Source organism: Physeter macrocephalus, chromosome 21 (assembly GCF_002837175.3).
Source record: "Physeter macrocephalus isolate SW-GA chromosome 21, ASM283717v5, whole genome shotgun sequence".
Taxonomy (NCBI): domain Eukaryota; kingdom Metazoa; phylum Chordata; class Mammalia; order Artiodactyla; family Physeteridae; genus Physeter; species Physeter macrocephalus.
The window spans coordinates 40921482-40927712 of NC_041234.1; the positions used below are offsets into that span (position 1 = coordinate 40921482).

Genomic DNA, 6231 nt, shown 5'->3' on the forward strand with positions numbered 1-6231 from the left:
TTCTTTAATAATTATTAAAATAAAATCAAATTCTTGTTCCCCTATAAGTAATATATTGTTTCTCTCTGGATGCTTTCAAGGTTTTTTCTTTTCTTTAGTTTTCAAGTTTTAATTATGATTGTTTGTATTGATCCTATTTGGGGTTCACTCAGTTCCTTGAATATGTAAGTTTATATATCTTTCACCAAATTTGGAAGTTTTCATCCATCATTTTCTCATATACTCTTTCACCTCCATTCTCTTTTCTCTCCTTCTGTGACTCAAATGATACAAATGTTATATCTTCTGTTTTTGTCCCAGTGGTATTGTGGTTTTGTTCATTGTTTTCAACTTATTTTCCCTCTATTGTTCAGGTTGCATAAATTCCACTAATCTGTCCTCAAGTTCACTGATTCTATCCTCTGTTATATCCTTCAATTTTGAGTCTATCCAGCATTAAAAAAAAAATCAGTTACTGGTTTTTTTTTTTAGTTTTAAAATTTTCATTTGGTTCTTTTTGATAACTTGAAATTCACTGCTGAGAATTTCTAATTTTTCATTTGCTTCAGGAGAATTTGTTATTGGCTGCTGAGGCATTTTTATGATGGCTCCTTTAAAATTCTTATCAGATTATTCCTAACAACTGATTTATCTCAGTGTTGGCATCTGTTGATTGTCATTTCTCAACAGAAATGTCATATTAGTTAAAGTTTGATCTTCCTTGCTCTTGTATGATGGGTGATTTTTTTATTTTATCATGGATATTTTGCATAGTATGTTAGGACACTCTGTGTCCTATATAAATGTTTTATGATAGCAGGCAGTCACCCTGTTTAGGTTTAACATGCAGGTCCTGGACTACTTTTGTGGGCTGTGGCTTCAATGGCAATTTAGTTTTCTTTGTGGTCTTTATGGTACTATTTTAGTCTTCTTGGTCTATCTGGTGCTGATGGAATTCCCATTTGTTTCTGATGTTGCTGCCTGAGGGGTGGAGAGAATCCCCCAGGCCAGGCTACCTGGTGAACCTAGGTTAGGGGGAAAATAGTCACTGTCCTGCAAGGAGGATGAGCATATCCCAAGCTGGGCTACTTGTTTTGCTAGGATAACCCTTGCTGGTACCACATAGTTACCTGAAGTCTCTTAATAGTAGAGAGGAATCTGAGGCCTGGCAGAGAAAGAGAATGATTCCTTTTACTGCTTATTATTAGCAGGATTCCCAGTCAATCCTCTTTGCTGGTGCTGTTGGAATCACATGATGTGGTCAGAGGGACATCTGTTCCTTCTGGGAGAGCGTTAAACTTTCCTTGGCTGCTTTCTGTTGTTAGGTTTGGGGTCAGGAAATGCCAGGTCCGTGTCACCGTTTTTTCATGGGTTGGAGGATGCATGATGTCCTGCTGTTGTGCTATTTTCCTCCAATTCTATGATCCCTAGCCAGCTCACCTCTTCTTTCCACTTATCAAATTCTCCTTTGGTTGTGTCTTATGTTATTTCCAGAATTTATAATTGTACTTTAGGGGAAGTACATCTGGACCAGAAGACCCTGTAAAACATTTTTAAAAAATCATTATTACCTGTCATAAAGATGAGTAATGTATTACTTCTGCCCTTAAGGAACAATAGGCTAGTCAGAGAGATGAGACAAGAATATAAATATAACAGCAGCATTTACTATGTTTCAGTTTGCAGTTAACAAACATTAAGTTAATAAATGTTTAACATTTTATAACAACCTCTGAGGGAGGTACTAATATGTTGCCCATTTTAAATATGCACAAGAAAAGTTAAGCAACTTGCTCAATGTGACACAGCTAGTAGGTAGCAAAGTCAGGACTGGGACCTAAGCAGTCCGGCTTAAAAGCTACTACTCTTACCACTATACTAAGTTGGTTAACAACACAGAAAGGCAAATGAATAGGGTTCAGAACAGCAAATGAACTTCCAATGATGTGGAAAACAGGAGGAGGTGGCATTTAGGAAGTGTAATGAAGGATAAGTAGGATTTCAATGGGTGAATGTGGTGGAAGTCTAGTCAGAGGGAAGAACATGTATAAAGGTCCAGTGGTGGTAACAGTGGGGGCCTATTGAGGAATCAGCTAAAGCATCTAGTATATAGAGTGGTGAGAGTTAGGACTACAAAAAATTTTGGAGCTGTAAGATAGAAGGTTTTGAATGCCAGGTTGAGGAAGTCAGTATTAATTTCACAGGCAATAGTGACTTCACAAGAGCCATGGCCTGAACAGATGGGTGATTTCTAAAGAACATTCTGGTGGCAGCAGATGAGAGTAGATGCATGGAGCTCAGTGGAGACTAGGGGTGAAGGCCTGACCTAGGACCATGGCAGCTGAGATGGAGAGGAGGTGATGGATTCAAGAAATATTTAAGGGGTAGAGTCAACAGAATTTAGTGAACGATTAGATATGGCAACTGAGCAAAAGAAAGGAGTCAATGATGACTCTTTTTAGGAGTCTGGCTGGCTGGTAATGCCATTAAGTGAAATGTTCAATTCTTCTGGCTTCAGGAAATGGAAAAAAGCAGTATAGCATCCCCTGTATATCTGTCTTTTGAGATGTGGACATTATTATTCTGTTGACAGGCAAATTTATTTTCTCAAGGCAAACTTGCTTTCACCTTTCCTCATAGATCCTATTTCCAACTGTTATAATAACTTTCCTTTGCTTTCCTCTGGACATACTCTAATTTCTTGCACTCTTAGGATGCAAGACACAGGCAGACTGGTGAGGGTGGGGATGAAGAGAAAGAGTGAGGGAGAGAGAAAGTGTGTGTTTGGGACAATGAGGCTACGGAATAAGGATATGACCTGAATTCTAACCTTAACTTAGAGGAGGCAATGAGGTAAAAGGCCTGTGGTTATCTTACCCAATCAGTACTGTGGTTTTCATGTCAGAGCCTTGTCCATTTTGACAAGGAATCAGAGGAAAATAAAATGGTAATGGAGCCTTCAGGGTTAAGACAAGGAACTAGGAGTCCCGGGGCCTAACTCCAGCTCAGCCTCAGGTCATCTGAGGGGACTTGAGAAATCCTTTTTCATTCCAGATACTCCTCTCTGCTAAAGATGACATTCTATTAGGTTGAACACATGAAATTGCCAGTACTCACCTAGCTTTGACTGGCACAAACAGCAATATCACGTGGTTCAACTTAGTACTTTCCTCTATTGTAATCATGTGCCTGCTTACCTTACCACTTTCCCACAACATGTATGCATGTGCAGTCACAGACATACACACAGAGAAATACACACATACACACCACCGCTAAATTGGCAGCTCCTTTATGATTGAAACAGTTCTAGATCTCTGAAAAAAAAGTTCCGTATTTGTAGTGTTTGCCGATTTCCATGGTGGAAATTACTCTCACCGTTGCCAATTTCATCTATCAATGTGATGTCATTGAATGTGGAGTTGGAAAGAGACGTGCACAATCGGTTCTTGAGAGCTGGTACAAGCTGGCTGTAACACACCACTGCTTATCTCTACATCCATTTATAACACTTAGCACAGGATCTCAGACTTAGTATGAGGGCAGTAATTGTCAATTTGAAGATGAAGCCTCCTCCAGAAGAATTCAAGCTGCACAGATAATGCCAGTAATAATGACAACCATTTGGCACTTTGCTTTACAGTTTTCCAAACAACTTGTATATCCATTTCAGGAGGAAAACAGGAGGAAGACTGGACAGGAATTCATATTCTTACCTGATGGATGAGGAAGTTGGGGATAAACTGAGACTGAGGAGTTGGGAGAATCAAGAAAGTGAATTCCTTTAGTTATGGCAATTTTTCAAAGTAAAAAAAAGAAAACATACCCCCCACACATACACGTCAAAAATAAGTCACTGTATCCAATGACTGGGTTGTTACAATGTAGGATGTGGCTACTGGCTTTTCATAGGGCCCTGGCTTTGTGAGAGAGATGAGCTCATAGAGGGCAGACAACCAGTGCCAAAGCATTTGAGTACTACTATCACCTTGCATTTCTGTAGCCTTTTACAATTTTTTAAAAAGTACTTTCATATTTAGTGTCTACTGCATTTTCCAGTAGGAAAATGAAGGTGGTCTCTGCTGAAGCACAGGATTGGTGGAAGGGAGACTGAGTAGACATTAATGGCCCCATTTAGCAGGTGAGAAAACATGCTCAAGGCTGATGACAGACCTATTCAGAATCTCAAGGACTTGCCTGTTACACACTCTGGCTTCTCCCAGCACAGGGCTGCCTCAAGCCATTTTTTCAGCTTCCAGGTGAGTAGAGTCCTTCTTCAGACTGGCCTACCACTAAGCCCAGCCCCAGAAGTGGCATTATAAATACCCTACAAGTACTTGGCTTTAAGGCCTGAAAGCAGCCCTCAAGGTAGGGACCCTGAGGAAAGCATTTTGGTTAGTTCTCTGTTTGCACCCTGTATGTAGATGCAGCTCACATGCTTACACAAACAGTTTTTGGGAACTCATAAAAGCCCAGCCTTGACACCAAGCACCAGCCACTGTTATCTCCTTCACACTCACCTGTTTGTTTGGTCCTCCTGTTCCTCACTTTCTTCCTCCCTTTGTACCTGGGTTTCTCATGCCTACTTTAAGCTCCTTACTTAGATGATGGTTTTAATCCTGATTATACAGCTCAGACCTTAGCATGCTCTTCCAGGTACAGCCCACTACAGTTTTCCTGGCTTCAGGCACCTCCAATTTCTGATAAAAGAAGTCAAACTTGCCACCCATTCTCCTTGAAGTCTCCAATCCTACCTTCCCTTGGGGTAGGACATGGGACCTTGATCCTAGATACTGACAGCCCTGGCTTTTCTGGGAGCCCCAAGTCCAGCCATCAACAGGCACTCACAGAACTCAATGGGAGAAACATGATGGGCCCATACTCTTACTTCCCCAGCAGCTTAGGCCTTCACAGAGGGTGACCAGGTTGACTAGATTCTCTCCCACTACAGGTTCACACCTACCAAGGATCAAAAGTGAGGCTGTCTATGTGCCAAGGATACAAGCCACAGTGACAACTAAGATTGACCATCATTTGGTTAGGGCTCACATGGGACAGGCACTGTATAGAGAAGCTTTATACACATCATCACTAATCCCCACAAGATACAGATTATTTCTTCCATTTTACAGATGAAGATGTTGAGGCTTAGAGAAGGTCTCACTTATCCAAGCTCACACAGCTGGTAGGTTGTGGAGCCAAGAAGAGTATCCAGGTCTGTTTGACTCCAAAACTCATACCACTTAGCCTCTTGTAGGTGTCCAGGAGTAATGAAAAAGGATCCAGGTGAATTTGTCTAAAGAGTCTTGTTCTGGAACCCAAACTTGAAGAGGGCCACTAATACTGGAGTGTGTCCAGGAGGGATTGAGAAGGCTGGGGAAGGGGCTTAGACCAAGGACATATGAGGAAAGGTTGGAAGGACCTAGGGCTGTTTAGCCTGGAAAAGAGACAACTCCAGGTAACATGAATCAGGTCATGTCATTCTCTGCTCCCATCTAACTAAGGACAAGAGTCAAAGTCTTTACAATTGGTCTTCCCACCTCCCCCACTCCAACATTATCTCTGTGACCTCATCTCCTATTACTGCCCCCTTTACTCACTCCACTTCAGGCACACTGGACTCCTGGTTGTTCCTGGTATTTATTATCTGCTCTCACCTCAAGGTTTTAGTTCTTCTCTCAAATGTCACCTGCTCAGTGAGTCCTCTCTTGACCACTCTATTTTATTTATTTTTTATTTTTTATTTTTAACATCTTTATTGGAGTATAATTGCTTCACAATGGTGTGTTAGTTTCTGCTTTATAACAAGGGGAATCAGCCATACATATACATACGTTCCTATATCTCCTCCCTCCTGCGTCTCCCTCCCTTCCCCCCTCCCTATCCCACCCCCCCAGGCGGTCACAAAGCACCGAGCTGATCTCCCCATGCCACCCGGCTGCCTCCCACCAGCTATCCACCTCACGCACGCCCAGTAGTGTATATATGTCCATGCCACTCTCCCACCCTGTCACAGCTTACCCCTCCCCCCCATATCCTCAAGTCCATTCTCTAGTAGGTCTGTGTCTTTATTCCTGTCTTACCCCTAGGTTCTTCATGACCTTTTTCTTTTTTTTCTTAGATTCCATATATATATGTTAGCATACGGTATTTGTTTTTCTCTTTCTGACTTACTTCACTCTGTATGACAGACTCTAAGTCCATCCACCTCACTACAAATAACTCAATTTCGTTTCTTTTTATGGCTGAGTA

General features: G+C 41.6%; 1 protein-coding gene across 1 annotated transcript in view; it reads right to left on the bottom strand.

Moving 5' to 3' along the window:
* Window positions 1–537: 537 nt before the first annotated feature.
* Window positions 538–6231, bottom strand: part of AMER1 (APC membrane recruitment protein 1) — a 30802-nt gene continuing 25108 nt past the window's right edge. Inside the window, exon 2 of the transcript XR_008616337.1 lies at window positions 538–1519. The gene's annotated coding sequence lies outside the window, so the exon portion shown is untranslated. The remainder of the gene's footprint in view (window positions 1520–6231) is intronic.